Source organism: Eutrema salsugineum, unplaced genomic scaffold (assembly GCF_000478725.1).
Source record: "Eutrema salsugineum unplaced genomic scaffold, Eutsalg1_0 scaffold_2, whole genome shotgun sequence".
NCBI lineage: Eukaryota > Viridiplantae > Streptophyta > Magnoliopsida > Brassicales > Brassicaceae > Eutrema > Eutrema salsugineum.
In genome coordinates, this window is record NW_006256829.1 from 16,306,452 (window position 1) to 16,331,695 (window position 25,244).

Here is a 25,244-nt window from a genome sequence, read left to right on the forward strand (position 1 = left end):
GCAACGTCAACTACAGGAAAAAAATAATGCTAAAATGGGATAACATTATAACTGAGAATTTGTTATTTTTCCCACTAACTTTTTGATGAAAAACGGCCAAAACGTCCGCACTATTTGCAAATTGCAACCATAAACACCACGTCCACCCTCTCATCTCACTCGATCCGCCGCATCCCACCACCATCTCCCTTCGTCGATCCGATCACCACCACCCCATCGATCCGATCTCCATAGTTCTATCACGACATCATCAAACCATCATCGCACCTGTAGCCTTTATTCTTCAGAGTAGGTCACCTTGGATCATATCACTCTCTCTCTATAAAAGGTTATTTCCCCTGAAAAAAAAAAAATCTGAAAAAGGGAAGAAAAGAAAAGAAAAATAAGAAGGGAAAGGAAATTTAAACCTTAGAGAGTGCAGGAGGATCGAATTTTATACTTAAGGCAAACTTGAGTCCGATTATATAGAGTTTTGGACATTATCTTTATGATTCCCGGAAAGATCTAAATCTGGGGGAACAGTTGTTTTACAACAAAGGAGAAGGATTATGCAACCACATTTGGCAAAGGAGAAGTGACTGAAAATCTGCGGTCATCAACATGTCCTTCTCTCTTGCGGTTTTGCATAATATCTTGCATCTTCCAGATCTTCATGTAACCCTAAACACCTAAGCTCCACCACTTAAACAGCCCTTAATGCCAAAAACCGTCTACCCTGAATAATGCCTTTGATGAGAATTCACTACTATACTTAATAAATGTAGAGAGCTAGTTGACTGGAAGTTAGATCTAAGTGTGTAGATTTTTGCATGACGGATTAACGGACTAGTTTGCTGGTATTTTGGTGAGAATTTTCTAGACTAGATCCAAATAGATGTTTCACGAAAAGTTATGGTTTAGAAGGACGGTCACTGAGATATTTTTTAGTTCCTGGGATTTTTCAAAAATTTCTATCCTGACTTAAGTTTGTTTGAAGACAAACAAAAAGGTAAGTCTGGGGGAGTTGATAGCACCGTATTTTGACCACTTTTATGGATCATAATAGTATCTTATGCAGGTGTTTTAACTCTGTTTTCAATGGTTTTTAAAGTGTTTTCAATGTTTTAGAGTTTCAAAAGACTTTACAGGAAACTTGGGCAAAAGATATGCAATTTGGAACAAATGAGCAATTTTGGATAAATGCAGACCGTCAGAAGTATGACAAGCGATGAAGACCTTCTCACCGTCTGATCACCCCCAAAATTTGAGACACATATAGGATCCAACCAGATTTCTAATGCACTTGGTTTGGAGACAATCCAACGGTTAGATCTTCAGATACACCCGATGTAAGAATGACAGAAAATGCAGTTCCGTAAGAGAGCATGCGCCGGGACCGCGGCCAACACCCATTTTCCCGCGGGTAGAGCCACCGCGACTGCGGACATTGGTCGTTCACTTTCCGACGACTTAATTAAAGCCCAGATCGATTCCTCTCGTTATTTTTGAAGTCCTAAGTGTCCAGAACCACCCCAGAAGCTATAAATACCCCCTTTAGGTCATTCCTAAAGGTGAGTAGACGACGTAAGATAGAAAGAGAGAGAGATTTCGTGGAACCCTAGAGAGGAGGCCGCCACATCAGAAGAAGGAGCCGCTGCTGCAGGAAGACATCGCGCCTCCATCTGCTTCTCCGTTCTTCATTTTTTCTTCCTTATTCTCTTTAATTTCCTGCACTTTCAATTTTGTTTATGATGCTTTGTTACAATATGTTTGAGTAGTTACCCAGTTGGGTTTAAAGGGATTGTTCAAAGGGAATTTCATGTGTCTTTGCTTATGAATCGATAGATTTAGGATTATTAATCTTCTAGATGTTCTTCGTTTGCCTTTAATCTTACTGCGTGATTCTCTGCTGGCCACTTAGAAGCCGATTGATATGTCTATATTTTACATCATTTGAAGTGCATTTTAGAGTCCTCATCATGTGTTTTCCCATGTAAATTGAGTCTTTAGGCATGAAAATAGGATTTAGGGCTTGCATTAGGTCCCAAAGAGTTTTGCATGTTTTGAAGTCTTTATCAGGTGCTTTGGGAATCATTTGGAGCTTAAGAAGAGGAGCAGAGAAGAAGACGGTGAAGAAAAGGGTCAAAAATGGTGAAAACCGCTTGGAGGAATTTCTCGCCCAAATCGCGTACCGGACGGACAGAAACCTCGGTCAAAATCCTTACCGATCGCTCATTACCGGCCAAAATCCTTACCGATCGACCATTACCGGCCAAAGTCCTTACCGATCGACCAAAATCAGCCTGGGTCGAAGATCGGGTGCAAAATACCACGGGTTGAGTTTTTGGCCGAGGCGAGGGAATTTTTACGACCAAAATGCTTACCGCGGTACACAGCCCTCGGTCATTTTCCTTACCGCTGGAAGCTTTTCTCGACCAAAATTTGTCCTTGTCCGCGCATTTCAAAGATCTGCAATCCGGGGAACCTTCCGGTCCGAACCAGTTGGCGGGGTCTTCAGCAAAGTTGGAGATAATCAAGCAAAGATCCCAGAACAGTTGGAATCATCCAATTCGGACCAGTGGGGAGAAAGATACAGCCTCCGGAAGATACACCAACATTACGCGCATCCGAGAACCGAACAGCAGAGTCCAAAGGTCACGGCGGACGGAGCCTTTCCAGACCGAATCAGCTTGCCCGGTCTTTATCAAAGTTTGAGATCTGTGAAGGACCTTTTCAGAACAGTTTGGATCGCTCAGTTCGGAGCAGTGGTTCGAAAAATAAAGTCTCCGGAGTTCACATCGGTCCAAAAAGCTTATTTTCCGGTGATTCCAATGCGGTTCAAAGATGTGAAATCCAGGAAGCCTTCCACTTCCCAAGCTCTGACGGTTTCTTCACCAAAGTTCGAGCTTATTGAGTCATCTTGCCTATGGAACTGGTCCCAGAGCTTTAGGAGTCTTGGATTGAAAGTTACTGTCTCCGGAAGGCAACATGGTCGATACGAGCCCAAATTAGTTGCGATACGCGCTAAGTATTTTCTCAGGGCTCGGTATCATTACCTCGACATCGGCCAAGTCAAGGCTCATATTTTGGGAGTATTCTGAACTAGGCCTCGTGCTGACGCCTCAGCACGTTGGAATCAAGGCATGCACACGTAAGAAATGAAGCTGGAAACGACTAAGTGTTGAACATGTACCTCGGTGTAATGACCTCGGCGTGCATGCCGGACCCTGTTCTCCCGAACCCCTCGACTACCAAGCGCCTCGGCATTTTATGCCGAGGTCCATCGTCACAAACCCAGAATCAAGAACAAGGCGGCTCAAGAACACACACGTGAAGATGGATCAAAGACTAGGGTTCATGCATGTTCTTGACGTGTTCTTCACGAGATCTTCATTTGGATCTGGACTCACGTGCATTCCTCGACATGAAGACCTCGGCTTCACTCTCCGACACGCCGTGGCGCTCCCCCATCAACCCATGAACGCGGTTCAGTACCCGGTTTGTTCCGGGCTGACCCGCGACACTTTCCCTTTGCTATAAATACATTTTGAGACTAAAAACCTAGGAGGGGTCGGATATATCTGTTTTAGCTCTAAGAACTTACCTCTTTGGTGAAACTTGATTAATCTAATCCGATATCTCGTTTTTGCATCAGAAATCTTGTTCTTTCTTTATTTCCTTTATCATCAAACATCAAACTCCTCATCATGACAAGCTACACGTCTTGCAAAAGACTTAGTGAGCTCGTTATGATTAGTGAGTAGTCGTTTAAGCGGCTTTAGATGAGTAGATTAGGGTGCTTTCAAGGGAGATTAGTGGGTTTAGATGTCTAGTCTTGCATGTTTCATTTTTTAACCGACGAGATCTCTAGGCTGGATCCAAGCACATCACTTGAGGTTCAGATTTGAGACATCTCGCATCAAAAGTGTTTGTAGAAATGTCTGAACCACTCGGTTAAGGGTTTAAGAGTCTTTCATCGCGAGAGTGATAGTTTGTTCTTTTAAATGACATTTTTGAACTGATTCTTATTGCTGATTGATTCGTGCTTCTCAAAAGACATTTTTGGTAGGAAGGAGGATCAGTTTAGATGCTTAATACTTTCATGAGAAGATTAACATGCCTTGAGTTCAAAGTTAAATGAAACCGCTTGATAAAATGATTCATTAACCCACTAGTTAAACTTGGAAGCACCCGAGTCGATTACCTCGTCTAAAGTCTCTTCTTTTATTGCATATTGTCATCATCTGAATCGTTTAGTTGTCATTTGGATCTTAGCTTTGTTTAAATCTCGTTGATTGCCTTATTTTTATGCTTATTTGCTTGCCACTTAGTTAGTAAAAACCTTCACCTTTCTGTCTTGACTTAAGTGAACAAATAACATGGACTAGTGTCTCGTTGACAAGCCTGGATTGACACCTCTTTATGCTACTTTGACAAGGGGATTGATAGCCCTGAGACCCTAAAAAAGTCTTGTCTATCAATTGGCGCCGTTGCCAACTTGTCGGAGCATTAGTCTCTTGTTTGTTCTTGAGTTCAAGATTTTTCTTTTCTTTGTTTTACTAACTTCTTTGCAAGTTCTTGTTTTGATCTCGGTGCATGAAAACCAGGTCTCGGAGCACAGAACCGCCTTTACCGTACGACAATAACATCAACCGGATTGAGAGGCGAGCTCGCGAGAGGGAACGGCACTTTGAAAGACTTGGAATGGCAGAACAGCAAAGGATCGAGCAACAGGCTCAAGAAGCCGAGCACCAGGCTCAGGCTAATCAGGCGCAGGCAGGCAGGAATGAACAACAAGGGTTTAGGGTTTAGCAAAACCAACAAGAAGCTAATAGGAACGAGCACCAAGCCCACCATGTTCATCCGCCACCGCCACAAGCTCAGAGACAACCTCCTCCGGTCTTTGTTGGAGAGAACGACCGAGCTAATGCGCACCAATACCGAGCTGGGATTCAAGCTCCACCGGTTCAGAATAACAACTTTGAAGTTAAAGCTTCCCTGCTCAATATGGTGCAGAACTCAAAGTTCCACGGTCTAGCCGGAGAAGACCCTCTTGAGCATCTAGATCAGTTTGATCGGGTTTGCGACTTAACCAAGATCAATGGTGTCTCGGAAGATAGCTTCAAGCTACGCTTGTTCCCATTCGGCCTCGGTGATAAAGCTCACCAGTGGGAAAAGAACCTCCCGAGGGGTTCTATACAAACCTGGGAGCAGTGTAAACTGGCGTTCTTATCAAAGTTCTTTTCCACATCACGCACGGCTAAGCTCAGAAACCAGATCTCAAGCTTCACGCAGCACAACAACGAGAGCTTTAGCGAGGCTTGGGAACGGTTTAGAAGCTACACTAACCAATGCCCACACCACGGCTTCTCAGAGGCATCCCTCTTGAGTACTTTATACCGAGGTGCACTCCCCAAGATCAGAAACCAACTCGATACAGCTTCAAATGGAATCAGCAGAGGTATCAGAGGTTTAACAACTACAACAGTAACCCAAACCTCTCATACAGAAACCTGAATGTAGCTAACCCTCAAGACCAAGTGTACCCTGCTCAGCAACAACAACAAAGCTATGCTCAAAAGGCTCCTTTTCAGAATACCTTCCAGCCCAAGCAACAGTTCAGTGGGCAACAGCACAGCTACACTCAGCAGAATCAAGCGGCTCAGAGTAACAACTTCACCAGCCAACCGCAGCATCACAAGTTTCCACCAGGGTTCAATCCGCAGCCGATGGGTAATCAGCAACAGAATCAGGGAACGGGTCAGAATCAGATGGGGAACGATGTCTGTGGAATCTTACAGCAACTGTTACAGGGTCAGCAGAGAGTGGAGAGCCAGCACGCGACAATGCAGCAAGATATCAGAGAGCTTAAGCAGAATCAAGCCTCTACATCATCCCGAGGCCCGGCTTTACCAGGTAAACCGGAGCCAAACCCCAAGGAGTATGTGAACGCCATTACATTGAGGAGTGGTAAAGCACTACAAGCTCCAACGCCTAAGACAAAGCTCATTGAGGCCAATGAGCAATTAGAGGGGGAGGCAGCCTCAGGTGATGCGTGTAAAGAAGCGGATTTTGAAAAGGAACCGATCAAGGACAAAGGAAAAGAGGTGGAAACGACAACTGAGCTTGAAAAGCCATACGTTCCACCACCACCTTACCAACCCAAGATACCGTTCCCAGGGCGTTTCAAAAAGAAAATCTTAAACAAAGCCAAAGCGGTCTTTGAGAAACACTTGGAGAACACGCAACTCACCCTACCCATCATAGATGCTTTCTTAGCTATACCTCAGCTTGGGAAGTTTCTAAAGGATGCGATCCTCAACAAGACAAAGGAACTCCAGGGCATGGTGATACTGAGCCATGAATGCAGCGCCATAATACAAAGAAGATCTATACCAAGGAAGCTATCCGATCCGGGCAGCTTTACCTTGCCGTGTGCCTTAGGTCATTTGAAGTTCTCAAACTGCTTGTGTGATCTAGGAGCTTCTGTGAGCCTAATGCCTTACACGGTGGCCAAGAGATTGGGATACAAAAGTTACAAGCCGGCCAAGATCTCTCTTATATTAGCTGATAGATCAGTTCGCTTACCAGTGGGTTTGCTTGAGGATTTGCCTTTGAGGATCGGTGAGATAGAAATCCCCACGGACTTCATAGTTGTTGAGAAGGACGAGGAACCATTAGACCCTATCATCTTGGGCCGACCGTTCCTAGCGACCGCAGGAGCCATTATAGATGTGAGAGGAGGAATGATTGAACTACACATTGGTTCCGAGACTATGAAGTTCAATGTGAAAGAGATGATGAAGAAACCGACCATTGGAGGTCAGGTTTTCTATGTGGAAGTAATGGAGGAGCTAGCTGATGAGCTCCTGGAAGAGTTGAACGCAGAGGATCCGTTACAAGTGGTCCTGACATGTGTACAAAGCGAGCACGGGTACTTGAACGAGGAAAGCGAGGTGTGCAAGCATCTTTTGGACCAACCGAAGGAACTTGAGGCTGAGGCGAGGTTTCTGGAGCTCAAGAAGAGCGGCCTCGACATCTTAGACAGCGAGGGATCCGCGGGAACAGAAGAGACACCTCGGGGTATCATGGCCGTGACAACTCATACCGAGGCTGATGGTAAACCGCGCGAGAACAAGGAAAAGGCCGAGGAAGCTGTTCCGGGCCAATGCAGCTTCGATGCCGATTGGAATGAGGCAGACGCGCCCCCTGTTGAGCTTAAGCCTCTACCAACAGGGCTCAGGTATGCATTCTTAGGCTTGAACTCTACTTTTCCTGTGATCATAAACGATAGCTTGCTTGAACATGAAGAACGTGCATTGCTTAATGAAATCAAGAAATTCAGGAGAGCCATAGGGTATTCCTTGGCCGACATTAGAGGAATTTCTCCTGAAATATGCACCCACGAGATCCACCTGGAGGACCAACCCATGTCCTCTGTTGAGCACCAACGTCGCCTTAACCCGAACCTCAAAGAGGTGGTTAAGAAGGAGATACTAAAGCTCCTTGAGGCAGAGATCATATATCCAATCTCTGACTCTCGGTGGGTATCTCCTGTACACGTTGTGCCCAAGAAAGGTGGGATCACGGTGGTGAAAAACGATAAGGATGAACTCATAGCCCAAAGAACCATAACCGGCCATCGTATGTGCATTGACTATAGGAAATTGAATTCTGCATCAAGAAAAGATCATTTCCCTTTACCATTCATTGATCAAATGCTTGAACGGTTAGCCAATCATCCTTATTTCTGTTTTCTCGATGGATACTCTGGATTCTTCCAAATACCAATAGATCCAAGAGACCAAGAGAAAACGACATTCACTTGCCCTTACGGCACTTATGCCTATAGGAGAATGCCTTTCGGTTTGTGTAATGCACCGGCCACTTTTCAAAGATGTATGATGCACATTTTCTCTGATCTAATTGAAGAGAAAGTTGAGGTGTTTATGGATGATTTCTCCGTGTACGGCTCCTCTTTCTCCGAATGTCTTGCTAATCTTTCTCAGGTTCTGAAGAGATGTGAGGAGCATAGGCTTGTCTTGAACTGGGAGAAGTGTCATTTCATGGTACAAGAAGGCATTGTCTTGGGGCACAAGGTATCAGAGAATGGTATTGAGGTGGACAAGGCCAAGATCGAGGTGATGGTGAACCTACAAGCTCCGAATTCTGTAAAAGGGATAAGAAGCTTTCTTGGGCACGCGGGGTTCTATAGGCGGTTCATTAAGGATTTCTCCAAGATAGCTAGGCCTTTAACTAGGCTATTTTGCAAAGAGGTGGAGTTTATCTTTGATGAAGAGTGTGAGGAAGCGTTTAAGAGGATCAAGGAGGCTTTGATCAGTGCACCGATTGTACAAGCTCCCGATTGGTCTTTACCATTCGAAGTGATGACTGATGCATCTGACTATGCCGTGGGAGCTGTCTTGGGGCAGAAGAAAGATAAGAAGCTCCATGTGATTTACTATGCCAGCCGCACCTTGGACTCGGCTCAAGAGAAGTATGCCACCACCGAGAAGGAAATGCTTGCCATTGTGTTTGCATTTGACAAATTCAGGAGTTACTTAGTGGGATCAAAGGTCACGGTTTACACAGATCACGCGGCCTTGAGGTACTTGATGTCTAAGAAGGACGCTAAGCCGAGGCTTTTGAGATGGGTCCTATTGCTCCAAGAATTCGACATGGAGATACTTGACAAGAAAGGTATTGAAAACGGGGCCGCAGATCACCTCTCAAGGCTGAGGATTGAAGAAAAGGTTCCTATAGACGATGCTTTACCCGAGGAACATCTCATGCTAGTCCGGTCTTACTTAGAGGTGGAGGAAGCCAACACGATCAAGGAAAGAAGCCTCCCCTGGTTCGCTGATCTTGTGAACTACTTGTCTTGCGGTTTAGAGCTACCGGATCTTGATACTTATCAGAGGAAAAAGTTCTTTAGAGATGTGATGAGATATCATTGGGATGAGCCGTATCTTTACGTGCTTAACAAGGACCATCTCTATAGGCGATGCTTGGCCGAAGAAGAGATCCATCCGGTGCTACAAGAATGCCACGGTTCAGCGTATGGTGGTCACTTAGGTGCATTCAAGACGGTTGCCAAGGTTTTGCAAAGCGGGTTCTGGTGGCCGACTATGTTCAAAGACGCTCAAGATGTGGTATCAAGGTGCGAGGCTTGTCAAAGGCACGGTAACATATCCAAGAGGAATGAGATGCCCCAAAACCCAATCTTTGAAGTCGAGGTCTTCGACTGTTGGGGCATTGACTTCATGGGTCCCTTTATAAGCTCGTATGGAAACCAGTATATCCTAGTCGCGGTGGACTATGTGAGTAAATGGGTCGAAGCTGTTGCATCCCCAACCAACGATTCAAAAGTGGTGGTAAAACTTTTCAAGAGTACCATTTTCCCATGGTTCGGAGTTCCAAGAATAGTGATCAGTGATGGCGGAAGCCACTTTATCAATAAGACTCTTGAGAGTCTTTTGAAGAAGCATGGGGTAAAGCACAAAGTGGCTACACCTTATCATCCGCAGACTAGTGGCCAAGTGGAAGTCTCTAACCGACAGATAAAGGCCATTTTGGAGAGAACCGTGAGCTCATCTAGGAAGGATTGGAGCAAGAAACTTGATGATGCCTTGTGGGCTTACAGAACCGCGTACAAGACCCCCATTGGAACCTCACCGTTTAACTTGCTCTATGGGAAAAGCTGTCATCTACCGGTTGAGTTGGAATACAAAGCCTTGTGGGCGGTGAAACTTCTGAACTTTGACATCAAGACCGCACAAGAGAAAAGGGTTTCACAGCTTCATGAGCTTGAGGAAATCCGGTTAGATGCTTTTGAGAGCTCCAAGGTATACAAAGAAAGAACTAAGGCGCTTCATGATAAGAAGATACACAAGAGAGAGTTCAAAGAAGGGGACCAAGTTCTGTTGTTTAACTCGAGACTCAAGCTGTTCCCTGGGAAGCTGAGGTCTAGATGGTCCGGTCCTTTTAAAATTCTCGAAGTGAGGCCTTATGGAGCGGTCGTTCTAAAAGGAAAAGATGGACAAGGCTTTGTGGTAAACGGTCAGAGGGTAAAGCACTACTTGGCATCGGAAACAAGAGAGGGGGCTACCTCAGTTCCTCTTCTTGAACCGGAATCAGCCTGAAAAGGTATGAAAAGTCAAACTTAGTGACGTTAAACAAAGTGCTCTTGGGAGACACCCCAAGCTTATCCTTGTACATATTTCGTTTTTTTTCATCTTCTTTCTCTTTTTATTTGAAGCTTTTTGAAGGGTTTGTTAAGTGTTTCAGGAGTTAGACAGTGAATCATGAGGACGAGAGTAAGAAAAAGGCTTGAAAAAAAGGCACGGCCTGATGAGTTAAGTCGTAGAGCACACCTAGCCTCGGTATCGACCCTCGGTATATACATACCGTGGTCACCTTTTACCGAGTAAAAGCTTGAGAACCTCAGCTAAACTCCTCGACTTAATCTTATCATGGCCATGCCTAAGAAGTTATGTGGTCAAATGACTAAGTGTGGGGGAGGCCCACGGTGTAAACACCTCGGTATAATTATACCGAGGGGCGATGTTCACTTAAAATGGTCTAAAACCTCGATCCGAGGCCGCGACCAGTTTACACCAAGGCCAGCCCGTTTAAACCCCCAGCACCAAGTGTTCTTTGTTAAAACTAGTGGCCTCGGCATGATACCCTCGTGGTGGAGCGTGCCGAGGTGCCCGGTTTTAAGAAGAATCAAAAACAAGAACACTTGGGACACTTAGATCAAAGAAGAAGGTTTGCGCGATCTAAGGAAAAGACGTGAAGGCCACGGAGATTTACTCGTTAGTATGAGCTCAAATCACTCGGCTTAGTGCCCTCGGGGTGGAACAAGTCGAGGCCGCTCAAGCTAACACAAGAAAAACCGGTTTAGTCCGTACGGCCCACGTCATTCCTAAAGTCGCGCCCATTTGGAGGCTTTGCGCGGTAATTCGAATTTGAACGCCAGGTCAAAGCTGGTTTTGGCGCGGTCAACGGTCGCAGCTGGAGGAGAAGGGGGGACCAGTCCCACTACAGTCCAAACGCCAGCTGGAAAGCGCGACACCGCCCATACCAGCCTCCATCCCGAGCCATAAACCGAGAGTTCGCCTTCTTCTCTCTTTTCTCTGCATTTCACGAACACAACTCTCTCATTTCTCATCCATTTCGTGTGATTCCAAGCGTTCTAGACTCGTTAGGGTGTTGTCTATTCAGCATAAGCATTTCACTAAACTTGAATCTTGGATTCCCAAAGGTATATGCATCTTAAAGAACTTATCTTTTTCCTTCATTCTTTGCGAGCTTTATTGTTTGTAAAATGTGGCATCGATTCTTTTAGAACATATCGGCCTTTGGGAACAATTTTAAAAATTCCATCAGGATAGACAACACAAGAAAAACCGGTCTTTGCTCTGAAAATCACTTGTTCTTGAGTTTCTAAAATTCTTGAGAAAATGCGCTTGGAAACGGTCTTAATGATGCTTTGAGTCGTTGAGCTGAACTGTCTAGATATCGTGTCTCTCTCTGTTTGTTCTGGCTTGTTCTTACTTCCTTTGATGTTTGAAAAAGCTATAACCCTGGTCTTGTTAGAGAAAGAGCTATGTTCTTGCTATCTTCAGAAACATGTGTTTATCGATATACTTGATTCTAATGGTTTCTTTGAGGATCTGCCTTGCAGATGACCGGCGACCGAGCTGTTCCCACTCATGAGACGAACAAAAACGAGATCCAGAAGAGAGGTACGAAAGGAAAAGCCATGGCCGTGGCACGCAATGGTGGAACGAGCAAGAACTCATCAGCAAGACCCGATGGTGAGCCAGCCGCTAAGCGAGCAAAGACCGCCGAGCTCACTCCGATGCCGGCCCTTGAATCAAGAAGAAATGGGAAGCAGGCAGCCACTGAGAACGATGGAGATGAGCTGAGAGCCATAGTCCCTCATGAACCCGATTGTGGAAAGAAAGCCAAGAAGGAACCAAAGCCCGAGCCTGAGGAAGAACATTTCCCAACTACTGAGGAGTACTTGGACCACTTTAACTCTATAAGAGTAGCTCAAGGTCGGTTCCCTGATATGGAGTTGTTGAGGAAGCTGGAGATACTCGATGATGTTACCCTCATCTTTCAAAACATGGGCCTGGCCGAGTTCTTCATGATGAGCAATGTTGCTTATGAGGGAATTACACAACAGTTTCTTGCCACTTTGGAGGTTGTCATCTACCCCAAGAGGGATCCTAAGCGTTTACATGGCAAAGGGTTCGGCCACATTGAGTTTGACATGGGAGGCGTGCACTACAAGGTCAGTTTCAAGGAGCTTGACGAGATATTTGGGTTTGAAAGGAATGGCAGCTCACTTGACAAGTTCGTGTACCCAAGAGAAGAGTTGGCTGCTTTGTGGGAATAATCGCTTTTGGACCTTACTTGGGAGGCAAGAGCAAGACGAGTTGCATCAGGAACCCTGCGATCAGATACACCAACCGGGTCCTGGCCTCTACATCCTTCTCTACCTACAACCCTGGTGTCATTCACACGGCAGAGCTTGAACTGTTGGGACTTGGACTGAAGCCGCTCATCACTCAAATGAAGAACAAGAAGGAGTTCCAAGGGCCAATGCATGTACCCTCTTTAGGCGCGTTCTTTGCGATCCAAATGCTTACTTACAGACACAATGTGTGGTGTGACCGAAAGAAGAAGGGAGCAAGGAGGCTTCAGAATGGTTGGATTGTCACTAAGATCTTGAGAGCTCAAGGGTTCATATTCCCTGATTCACCATCAAGGCCGAGTCTCATTGATGAGCAGTACTTAGTAAAAGTGGTTTCTTTGGAGGCAAGTCAGGAAATAGATGGGTTTACAACTTCACACTGATGCACAGAGACGGCACTCAAGTTCTTCTGCCTAACCGAGGCCTCACCATGCTTGATAAGCAGTGTAACGTCTCCTTCTACGTCCTCAAAGATCAGTTATACAACCCATCTCTCGACCCACCAATGCGCAAGTGCACCAAAGCCGTACCTAACAAGCCTCAGAACGAGAACGGCCCGGCCGGATGTGAGAATAAAGAAGAACGGCACGCTGAGAGAAGGATAGGAGCAGGCCGATATCATTTTGATTCGTATGTGTGGGGTGAGCCTGAATACCACACCAAGAAGCTGTACTCGCGAGTGAACACTCTCCAAAAGTGGTGTAAGTGGCAAGACAAAACCATTCATGCATTGGTGGACTGTGTAAGGCAACTGAAAAAGAAGGTCAAGCAACTCGCCAGGCCATCTTCTCCGGACAAGAACTCGGCGCCTCAACCGCACCGGTTACACAAGAAGAGGTTGGAGAAAGCTCTAACGCAAGGAACCCGGAATTCCCACCAGGCAAAGAAGATTGGATCGACCCTGCCTCAGCATTCTTACCGGAGCCCTCGGAAAGCAGCCCACCACGCCAGTCCACTCCCTCCTGCTCAACATCCAATCCCTCGTACTACTTGGGATCAGACCTCTCCGACTAAGGTATCGACTTCAAACTCTTGTACATATGCATCTTGTGTATATCATACTGCATTCGTTTAGTTTGTCTTTTTACTTCTCTCACACGCTTTTATAACACACGGGACTGTGTTGTTTAAGTGTGGGGGAGGAGCTTTGTGTTTTCTGATCTTGTTTTCTTTGTTCTTATTTGACTTTTGCATTCTTGAGTCTCATTTAGCTTTGTACATATGGTAAAACCGCATCATTCTAGTTGCATCTCGCATTCTAAGATCGAGTCTAGGCTGCATCATGTAGGATTGCATCAGTGCAAGGAGCAATGATAGATTTTTTCCTAGAGAGTAAATCACTTGAGAACTTGAACTAAATATGCTTGTGAAACTCATTCTGTGCTTGTAAAGCTTGAAACGATTTGAATCTGAGAAGCAAATCTGAATTACACTCAACTCTAGCTAAGTGATAACCCTGAACTTGAAATGTAAATATCTTTTGATGCATTTCTTGAATTGGCTTGTGGATACCGATACACATACTTGAGCTAGAATCATTGTTTTTACCACCCTCTTTCCTTAGCTCAAGTAGCTGAATCCGCATCATGGATCAGTACCCTCACCTTGAACCCAACTTCCTTTTTGAGCCAATGTTTGTGTGTGAATTGTAAGGCCACCTTGGACTGAACTTAGCAGAAAGTGTTAGGTTTAGAGCGACAAGGGCATGTCTCACTGAGTGCTATGTTCCAACATCAAGGAACTGAGAGTATTGGCGAGAGATAAGTGTGGGGGAAAAGATCTGTTGGTGAGTGGAAAAAGGTGAGCTGAGAGGAAAAGAGAGAGTGGAAATAGCTAGGGGAATGAAACAAAAAGAATTGAGTCTTGAATTTGAAAAGATGAGCTCTGTTGTTCTAAAAAGGAAAGTTTAGTCTCTGAAATGAAAAGAAGCCAAAAAGGCTCAAGTGTTCTAAAAAGAAAAAAAAAAAAAAAGAAAAGAGGCTAATCGCTGAAAAGAGCTGTTTGAATAAGTAAACACCAAGACTTGAAAATCAAAACAAAAGTGAGTCCCTAGTGAAAAGAAAGCAAATGAGAGAGTGAGGATCTTGAGAGGGTGAACAAGTGAGAAAAGCTTTGAGTGGGGTGTGGGGGGGTGATGAGTCTTGCCCTTGTATGCATCGGTTGCTTTTTATCTTTAGCATTCTGCCAAAGTTTGGTCGTTCATTGAGTGATCCCATTGTTGCATTGCACCCGCTTGAATATTGATGAGATCATTTTTATCTCATGACCTTACCCTAGCCAAGCCAGCCTATTTGAACATTGCATCATTTGATCCACCGGTTACTAGCTTAATGAATGTGAAAGAGTTGAATGTGATAATGACTTGTGGAGATTCCGTACTTTAGTTGGAAAATGTCTGAGTATAGCTTTACATTGCATATTTGAGCATGAATCCGAGTTCTCTTTGTGATCACTTCTCTCTAAAAAGGAAATATGAGCTCCATATGCATTACAACCTCTCTCTCTCATTTATTCTCTTCGCTTGAGGACAAGCAAAGGACAAGTGTGGGGGAGTTGATATGTCTATATTTTACATCATTTGAAGTGCATTTTAGAGTCCTCATCATGTGTTTTCCCATGTAAATTGAGTCTTTAGGCATGAAAATAGGATTTAGGGCTTGCATTAGGTCCCAAAGAGTTTTGCATGTTTTGAAGTCTTTATCAGGTGCTTTGGGAATCATTTGGAGCTTAAGAAGAGGAGCAGAGAAGAAGACGGTGAAGAAAAGGGTAAAAAATGGTGAAAACCGCTTGGAGGAATTTCTCGGCCAAATCGCGTACCGAACGGACAGAAACCTCGGTCAAAATCCTTACCGATCGCTCATTACCGGCCAAAATCCTTACCGATCGACCATTACCGGCCAAAGTCCTTACCGATCGACCAAAATCAGCATGGGTCGAAGATCGGGTGCAAAATACCACGGGTTGAGTTTTTGGCCGAGGCGAGGGAATTTTTACGACCAAAAAGCTTACCGCGGTACACAGCCCTCGGTCATTTTCCTTACCGCGGGAAGCTTTTCTCGACCAAAATTTGTCCTTGTCCGCGCATTTCAAAGATCTGCAATCCGGGGAACCTTCTGGTCCAAACCAGTTGGCCGGGTCTTCAGCAAAGTTGGAGATAATCAAGCAAAGATCCCAGAACAGTTGGAAATCCAATTCGGACCAGTGGGGAGAAAGAAACAGCCTCCGGAAGATGCACCAACATTACGCGCATCCGAGAACCGTACAGCGGAGTCCAAAGGTCACGGCGGACGGAGCCTTTCCGGACCGAATCAGCTTGCCCGGTCTTCATCAAAGTTTGAGAACTGTGAAGGACCTTTTCAGAACAGTTGGGATCGCTCAGTTCGGAGCAGTGGTTCGAAAAATAAAGTCTCCGGAGTTCACATCGGTCCAAAAAGTTTATTTTCCGGTGATTCCAATGCGGTTCAAAGATGTGAAATCCAGGAAGCCTTCCACTTCCCAAGCTCTGACGGTTTCTTCACTAAAGTTTGAGCTTATTGAGTCATCTTGCCTATGGAACTGGTCCCAGAGCTTTAGGAGTCTTGGATTGAAAGTTACTGTCTCCGGAAGGCAACATGGTCGATACGAGCCCAAATTAGTTGCGATACGCGCTAAGTATTTTCTCAGGGCTCGGTATCATTACCTCGACATCGGCCAAGTCAAGGCTCATATTTTGGGAGTATTCTGAACTAGGCCTCGTGCTGACGCCTCAGCACGTTGGAATCAAGGCATGCACACGTAAGAAATGAAGCTGGAAACGACTAAGTGTTGAACATGTACCTCGGTGTAATGACCTCGGCGTGCATGCCAGACCCTGTTCTCCCGAACCCCTCGACTACCAAGCGCCTCGGCATTTTATGCCGAGGTCCATCGTCACAAACCCAGAATCAAGAACAAGGCGGCTCAAGAACACACACGTAAAGATGGATCAAAGACTAGGGTTCATGCATGTTCTTGACGTGTTCTTCACGAGATCTTCATTTGGATCTGGACTCACGTGCATTCCTCGACATGAAGACCTCGGCTTCACTCTCCGACACGCCGTGGCGCTCCCCCATCAACCCATGAACGCAGTTCAGTACCCGGTTTGTTCCGGGCTGACCCGCGACACTTTCCCTTTGCTATAAATACATTTTGAGACTAAAAACCTAGGAGGGGTCGGATATATCAGTTTTAGCTCTAAGAACTTACCTCTTTGGTGAAACTTGATTAATCTAATCCGATATCTCGTTTTTGCATCAGAAATCTTGTTCTTTCTTTATTTCCTTTATCATCAAACATCAAACTCCTCATCATGACAAGCTACACGTCTTGCAAAAGACTTAGTGAGCTCGTTATGATTAGTGAGTAGTCGTTTAAGCGGCTTTAGATGAGTAGATTAGGGTGCTTTCAAGGGAGATTAGTGGGTTTAGATGTCTAGTCTTGCATGTTTCATTCTTTAACCGACGAGACCTCTAGGCTGGATCCAAGCACATCACTTGAGGTTCAGATCTGAGACATATCTCGCATCAAAAGTGTTTGTAGAAATGTCTGAACCACTCGGTTAAGGGTTTAAGAGTCTTTCATCGCGAGAGTGATAGTTTGTTCTTTTAAATGAGATTTTTGAACTGATTCTTATTGCTGATTGATTCGTGCTTCTCAAAAGACATTTTTGGTAGGAAGGAGGATCAGTTTAGATGCTTAATACTTTCATGAGAAGATTAACATGCCTTGAGTTCAAAGTTAAATGAAACCGCTTGATAAAATGATTCATTAACCCACTAGTTAAACTTGGAAGCACCCGAGTCGATTACCTCGTCTAAAGTCTCTTCTTTTATTGCATATTGTCATCGTCTGAATCGTTTAGTTGTCATTTGGATCTTAGCTTTGTTTAAATCTCGTTGATTGCCTTATTTTTATGCTTATTTGCTTGCCACTTAGTTAGTAAAAACCTTCACCTTTCTGTCTTGACTTAAGTGAACAAATAACATGGACTAGTGTCTCGTTGACAAGCCTGGATTGACACCTCTTTATGCTACTTTGACAAGGGGATTGATAGCCCTGAGACCCTAAAAAAGTCTTGTCTATCACCGATCTGATATGATATGTTGCGAAAGCTTTCATCGATTGTCTGAACTAGGGTGAAACGAGCAATTCTTCTATAGGAGTGGAAACCTACCTGTAGTTGAGTTGTGAATATTGATGAGTCTTGTTCTGCTATTGCATCTTCTCCTTTTCAGGATCAGAGTGGAAACCTACTGATCAGGGTTGCGAGAGATAGTTGTTTAGTGATGCGAAAGTAGGCTATTCATACTTCCGTGCCTCGAGTTCTAGAACATACGTAGTTGATTACCTTTATCACTTGTTTAAAATTGACATAGCCTAGTCCATGAACCCCTGCGAATTCCCCTTGAGCCCCAACGTTTGTCTTTCATTGCTTACAACCTTCGATTTAGTTTGCTTTTCAATCGCTATTTACTTGCTTCAAATCGCCTCTTGTTTAATCGCCTACTACTTGCTTTCGTTTGCTTTCGTTTTTGTCAATTGCTTTTTAGTTTTTAATTGCTTTCTAGTTTAGATTTAGTGACAACCAAAACCCAAAACCAAAACCCAAATTGTTTAGTTCTAATCTGATTTAAGCATACCCGTGAATTCGTACTGAAACAACTAAGTCTCTGTGGATCGATACCCTAAGTACTACAGCGCACATCTGTGCACTAGCAGACATTTAGGGGTTATAAATTTAAATCCTGAAGCTTAGTAAAACGAAAACAACAACCCCGCTTTTGCTCGACATCACATGTGTCCAAGTTGGGAACTAGGCAATTCCCTGATAAAGGCGGACAAATGGAGGAACCGTCTTGTAAAAAATTTCAATCCACGAGATGCCATGAGGATTACAAGAAGGATATTACGGTTTACTTCCTAGAAGGGGATGTGCATAATTGGTGGATTTTGGTGGAAAAACGATCATTAGGTATTGACAATTTTGCCGAGTTTTAGGCCGAGTTCAACCAAAATATTTTTCCTCAAATGCTTGGGATAGACTTGAGCGAAAATTCTTTGATTTGACACAAGGAAACCGGACTGTCCCGGAGTATGAGGTGGAGTTCAACCGTCTTCGACTGTGTGTTGGAAGAGAGATGGTCAAAGAGGACACACAGATCCGGCGATTCCTAAGTGGCTGAAGAGGAGATCTCCGAACCCAATGCTCATCACGCACCTTCAACTCGGTTGCAGAACTGGTGGAACGGGCTGCGGTTGTTGAGTCCAGTATAGAGGAAGAAAATCGGGAAAGAGCCCCGACACGTCCCACCCTGGCGAGTAAGATCCTGGATAACAGGAAACTGAAGTGGGATCAAGCCTCGGCTAAACATGGGGAATGTGCGATTTATGGAAAGAAGCACAGGGCACATGCTGGAAAATGTCTAGAGCATGTGCCAAGTGCGGTAGCAAGAACTACACAGTTTAAAGCTGTCCGCAGAATGAGCAAGGACAGCTCAGGGTTAAAAATGAGGAAATATCTTGCTTCTATTGCGGAAAGGCATGACATTTCAAGAGGGAATGTCCTAAGCTGCTGCAAGCAGAAATGTAGATGGAACAAAGGGGAAACCATAGCAGGGAACATAGCAAGCTAAGAGACAGGATGTGGCACCCCGGTTTGTCCAAGGAAATTGATGAGGCTGGAAGTTACAGTGAGATCTCTGGTATGTTTCCTAGCCTATTCCATAATTTAAATTACGAGCATGGCATTGCATCGGGATAAAAAGGGGATGGAACTTAGAATTTAGGATAAATGTGTAGGGACCTTGGAAATAGGCGGTGTGGCAACACACATCTTATTTGATACCAGAGCTACACATAGTTTTGTGAGCCCGAAAATGATATGAAAAGGTAGGTTTCGTAGAGAACCTGGGAAAAACTGTGGGATAGTCAATGCCGCAGGTGGCCAGGTCATGTTACCATGGTCATGACATCTCCGTAATGATCGGTGGGGTAAACCTGCCGGCGGATCTAGTCATAGTCCGACTCAAGCATCATGAAGTGATATTGGGAATGGACTGGCTAGGACAATATAAAGCGATGCTAGACTGTTACTTGGACGGGTCCGGTTTAAACGAGACACAAGGAAGTTCGAGTTTCAAGGAATTCGACCAATTTCAGGAAGGTTTATGTCACATAGACCAAGGACTAGAAGCAGGAGTTTTGAGGCAGGCAAACCCTTGCTTGATAGAAGAGGCAGAAGTGAAAGGGACAAAGCCGCTCATCAAGAAGGAGAAGATCATCTTCAGCAGTTGGGTATGGCACAAAATGTAGAACAAGTTGGTATCAGGCTCAAGTGAATGTGGCTTAAGCTGAGAGGAATGAGCAACAAGCCGTTGTGAATCAGACCATGGGACAGAGAAATGAATGTCAATCTCAGCAGAACCATCAGCAAGCAGCTATGAATGAGAACCAAATTCACAACATTCCTCAAAACCAGCCACAAGCTCCAAGTCCAGAGTCTCCTTGATATGTTCATAATTTGCATCATTTAGGTTGTATATTTCATTCCAAATCATGTTATTTCTCATACATATTAGGTCCTTAGGTGTTGTTTTAGGACTTAGGAGTTGCACTAGGTCCCAATGAGTCTTTGCATGTTTGGAGTGCTTATCAGGTGTATTTGGAGCTATTTGGAGTTGAAAAGGTGAAACCAGGAAAAGAAACGGTGACCAGAGCTCGAAAGATGGTGAAAATGGGTTTTTGGAGGTTCTCGGCGATTCTCACGTACCGCAGGCAACTTTTCTCGGCGATTTTCATGTACCGCGAGTGAGCCTCTCGGCCAAATCACGTACCGCTGCTAAGGTTTCTCGGCCAAAATTTCCGGGTACAGATACATCTCAGAAATCGCGTTCCCTGAAGGTCTTGCCGGTCGATTCAGTTTTCGGGTGCTTCATCAAAGTTGGAGAGGATTGGATCATGGTTCCAGAGCAGATAGAATCATAGGATTTGATGGCGTGAGCAGAGAGTTAAACTCGTCGGAAGGCACGCCTGTCTCGCTACCGTTTTGGACCGACCCGATGAGCTCCGAAGAATGCAAAGGACGATGCACTTCCAGACCGATTTAGTCTACAGGGCCTTCATCAAGATTTGAGATATTTGAGTCTTCTTTCCAAAACGTCTGAGATCATTCACTTTGAAGCTATGAGTAAGAAGATAACGTTTCCGGAATGGACGCATGTATATAAGCCTCTTTCCGACCGTGTCAATGCACTGCGAGGATGAGCCCTTCAAGGAACCTTCCACTTCCCAAACGCCGAAGGTTCTTTCACCAAAGTTTGAGATGTTTGAGTGCCATTTCCACTGCAGCTGAAATCAAGCCGTTCGAATCTATATTCTGAGAGTTACTCTCCCCCGAATGTGAAGTGGTCCAAGGAGACCTGAAGGCTGCTAGATAGTCTTGCGACTTGGTTAACTCGCAATGCCGGGAGATTAATGTGTCTGGGGTTGAGCTGCGTGTTGAGATGTGCGAGTAAGGTAACACTGGGTGAGGTCAAAGGTTCTCGAGCAAGAAAAATACTAAGTCCACAAGCGTGCGACTTGAGCATGCGAGTTGGCCAAGCTTGGAACTAAGCCGCATGAAGACTCGCAATTTACACCGGCTTGAGCATGCAAATTGGGAGTGATGAAGACCATCCCGCACATATTTCTGAAGGCCCCTGCTACATTTTCGTGCGAGTTAAGGAGCAAAGGGAACTGAGCCGCATGAAGATTCGCATTTTACACCGAGAGAGTAATGCGGCTGGGCTTACATAGATTCTATCTCGCTGAAGCTTCTTTCTAGGATCATGCGAGTTGGGCATGCGACTTGGGACTAAAGGAGGACCAAGTCGCACACATATTCTCCCAAGATTTCGTCTTGGTCATGCGAGTTGAAGAGGAGGAAGACTGAATCGCACAAAGACTCGCAGAACACACCTAGATGTGCATGCGGCTGAAACTAAAGGACTTAAAGCTCACAAGACTGCTTCTTTGGCTGTGCGACTTGGGCATGCGACTTGGGAAGCTCCTGACCAACTCGCACACTCGTCATTTTACCGATTAAAGCCGGGTCAGGACCTGGTTTGTTCCGGGCTGACCCGGTTCGTTTTAGAACCTATATATAGTTTTTTAGGGTTTTACCCCAAGGACTTAAGCTTTATTCCTCATTTTTCTTTGCCTCTTTTAATTTGTGTAAGAAAACTCTTTTTGAAGAGAAATATCTGATTTTAGGCATTTTAATCAAGAGATTCAGAGATTCTTGAGTGTTTAAGGCTGTCTTCTTCTTAATCTATCATCTCCATCTCCATTTACACATTTCTAATCATGATTAACAACACATCTTGCAAAGGATCTAGTATGTTGATCATGATTAGTGAGTAAACCCCATATTAAGGTCTTAGATATGTAGATCAGGGTGCTTAGGTGTTAGATTAGTGAGTTTAGGGATTAGATCATTCATATTTCATTCTCTACAACCTGTTCTCTATGCTAGATCCATACACATCATATGTGGTCTAGATTCTGGGTATTTCATGCACCAAAAGTGTTTGATGAAATGCCTGAACCAAGGTTGTTAGAGGTTTAAGTATTATACATCATGGGAGTGATTGTTTATATGCTTAAATGACAGATTAAATTTGTTCTCAATGCTTGTAAATTCATGTTTCACTAATGATGATTAGGTTGGAAACTGTTTTAACATAGATGTTAATGCCTTCATGAGAGGATTAGCTTAGTTAATGATGTTTAAGTTGAATGGTTTGCTTAATCACATGATTCATTAGCTCACTAGTTTAGCACCAAAGGCACCATAATTCACTATCATGTCTAAGACCTTTCTCATCATCATACATACATTCTCATCTCATTTAGCTTATTTACTTACTTGTTTAAGTTGATCATTAGCTTTAATTCTTGTTCTAAGCTTGTTTAGTGTAAGTAACATCAAAACCTCACTCATTTGGCTTGAAGTTAAGAACTGATCCTGCATCTTAGTGTCTACACATGATGGATTGATACCCTTTGTACTGCAAAGTGACACAAGGGATTGATAACCCCTCATTTAGAGCCTTGAAAACTCTAAGTTATCAATTGGCGCCGTTGCCAAAGTGTGATAGCATTAAGATTGTGTCATTTCTTGAGATCAAGCACTTTCTTTTGTGTTTTCTAATTTATTTCAAGTTCTGGTTGTGAGTTTCAGGTGGATGAACAACAGGTCCAGATCAAGAAGCTGTGGTCCACCTTTCCCCTTAAACGACAACATTAATCTTTTGGTCCCAAGGAGGAGAAGAGATAGGCGTGGAAGACAGACTGATCAGGCTGACATGGAAGATCAAAGAGAGCATGTGGTTGACATTGAGCAACCGGCTCAGGAGCAACAGGCTCAGGGTAATGGAGTTGGTAATGCCGCTGGTAATGGAGCTGGTCAAGGGTTACATCAGGGTAATGTTCATCAGGAACAGGTGCATCAATAACAAGCTTATGTCCACGTGGGACAAGCTTCAACTCATCAGCAGGCCAATGTACAGCAAAGACAACAGGTGCACCACCAACAGCCCTTCCAACACCAGCAAAGGAGATATGAGCAGCCACAGGTCTATGTTAGAGAGAATGACAGGGCCAATGCTCATCAGTATGGAGCTGGAATTCAAGCACCACCTGTGCAAAAAAACAATTTTGAAGTGAAGGCATCCTTATTGAATATGGTCCAAAACTCCAAGTTTCATGGATTAGCAATGGAAGATCCCTTGGAACACTTGGATCAATTTGATAAAGTGTGTGACTTGACAAAGATAAATGGAGTATCTGAGGACAGTTTCAAGCTCAGATTATTCCCCTTCAGTCTTGGTGACAAAACTCACCAGTGGGAGAAGAACCTCCCAAGAGGCTCCATTCAAATCTGGGAGCAATGCAAGCAGGCATTTCTATCTAAGTTCTTCTCCACCTCCAGAACAGCTAAACTGAGAAACCAAATCTCTAGCTTCACTCAACACAGCAATGAGAGTTTTGGTGAAGCATATGAGAGATTCAGGAGCTACACTAACCAATGCCCACACCATGGGTTTAGTGAGGCTTCACTTCTCAGCACACTTTATAGAGGGGCTCTTCCCAAGATTAGGAACCATCTGGATACTGACTCCAATGGCAACTTTCTGGGTAAGGAGATTCATGCTGCTTTAGAGCTGGTTGAGAACTTAGCAATGAGCAATGATACATATGGAGAAGACTTTGATAGAGCCAATAGAAGTGAGAGTTCAAGCAGGGATCAAAGGTATGAGAAAGACTTTAAAACACTTGAAAGCAAGCTGGACAAGGTGTTATTGGCCATTCAAAAGCCAATGCACTTTGTAGGAGAGTATGAGGAACCTTCTCAATGCTTTGAGAACATCAGTAAGAGCTTAACTATATTGGGAATCAGAGGTTCCAAAGATATCAGTATGGCAATGCCAATCAGAACCTCTCTTACAGGAATCCCAATGTTGCAAACCCACAAGACCAAGTCTACCCTACCTCTCAAGCTCCACAGAACTTTGTTCCCAAGAACAACTTTCAAGGGTCTTTTCAACCAAAGAATCAGTTTGCTCAGAATCAGGGTTTTAGTCAACAACAACAACCTTTTCAAGGTTCTGGTTTCAGTTCACAGCAGCAGCAAAAGGCACCAGCAGGGTTTGGTCAACCACAGTTCCAGCAGCAGGCGCCGGTTCAGCACCAGTTTCAGCAAGCACCTGTTCAGCAGCAGCCACAGATGGGGTCAGATATGGTTGGGATTCTACAACAGCTGCTTCAGGGTCAACAAGTGTTGGCAAGCCAGTATGCCTCCATGCAGCAGGAAATCAAGGAATTGAAGCAAAATTAGGCCTCTAGCTCAAGGAACCAAGGCCAACTACCTGGTAAGCCTGAACCCAATCCCACGGAGTATGCTAAAGCCATTACACTGAGAAGTGGCAAGGAGCTACCTGGTATTGAGCACAACAATGTAATCATTGAGGACAATGATCAAACTGAGGGGGAGGCAGCCTTAAAAGATGATCAAGTTGCTGAAAGATCAAGGAAAGAAAAGGGTAAAGAGGTAGAAAAGGAACCTGAACCAGAAAAGCTATATGTTCCACCACCTCCATACCAGCCCAAGCTCCCATTTCCAGGGAGATTTAAGAAGCAGCTTGTAGACAAGGCAAAAGCTGTATTTGAGAAAGCTCTAAATGAGACACCACTCACAATGCCTCTCATTGATGCATTTTTAATGATGCCAAAGATGGGTAAGTTCTTAAAAGATGCTATTCTGAACAAGACTAAAGAGCTTCAAGGTATGGTATTGAGTCATGAATGCAGTGCCATCATTCAGAGAAAGTCCATTCCAAGAAAGTTGACTGATCCAGGGAGTTTCACACTCCCTTGTGCCATTGGGCTTCTGCTATTTTCTGGATGCCTTTGTGATCTGGGAGCATCTGTCAGCTTGATGCCATTTTCCATAGCGAAGAAGCTTGGCTTTAGAGTGTTCAAATCTGCTAGGATCTCTCTTGTCCTTGCAGACATATCAGTTAGGTTACCTGTTGGGATATTGGAAGATCTGCCTGTCAAGATAGATGGTTTTGAGGTTCTAACTGATTTTGTTGTGCTAGAGATGGATGAGGAACCAGTTGATCCTCTTAATTTGGGCAAGCCATTCTTGGCCACAGCAGGAGCAATTATTGATGTGAGAGGTGGCATCATAGAGCTTCAACTTGGGTCAGAGAAGCTT

At 44.4% G+C, this 25,244-nt stretch overlaps 2 non-coding genes across 2 annotated transcripts; both read right to left on the reverse strand.

Moving 5' to 3' along the window:
• Nucleotides 1-5,241: 5,241 nt before the first annotated feature.
• LOC112087033 lies at nt 5,242-5,348 on the reverse strand. Its single transcript, XR_002899880.1, has one exon. It is a non-coding gene; the product is annotated as a small nucleolar RNA R71 (small nucleolar RNA).
• Nucleotides 5,349-23,463: 18,115 nt separating this feature from the next.
• LOC112087039 lies at nt 23,464-23,570 on the reverse strand. Its single transcript, XR_002899886.1, has one exon. It is a non-coding gene; the product is annotated as a small nucleolar RNA R71 (small nucleolar RNA).
• Between the last annotated feature and the right edge of the window lie 1,674 nt (nt 23,571-25,244).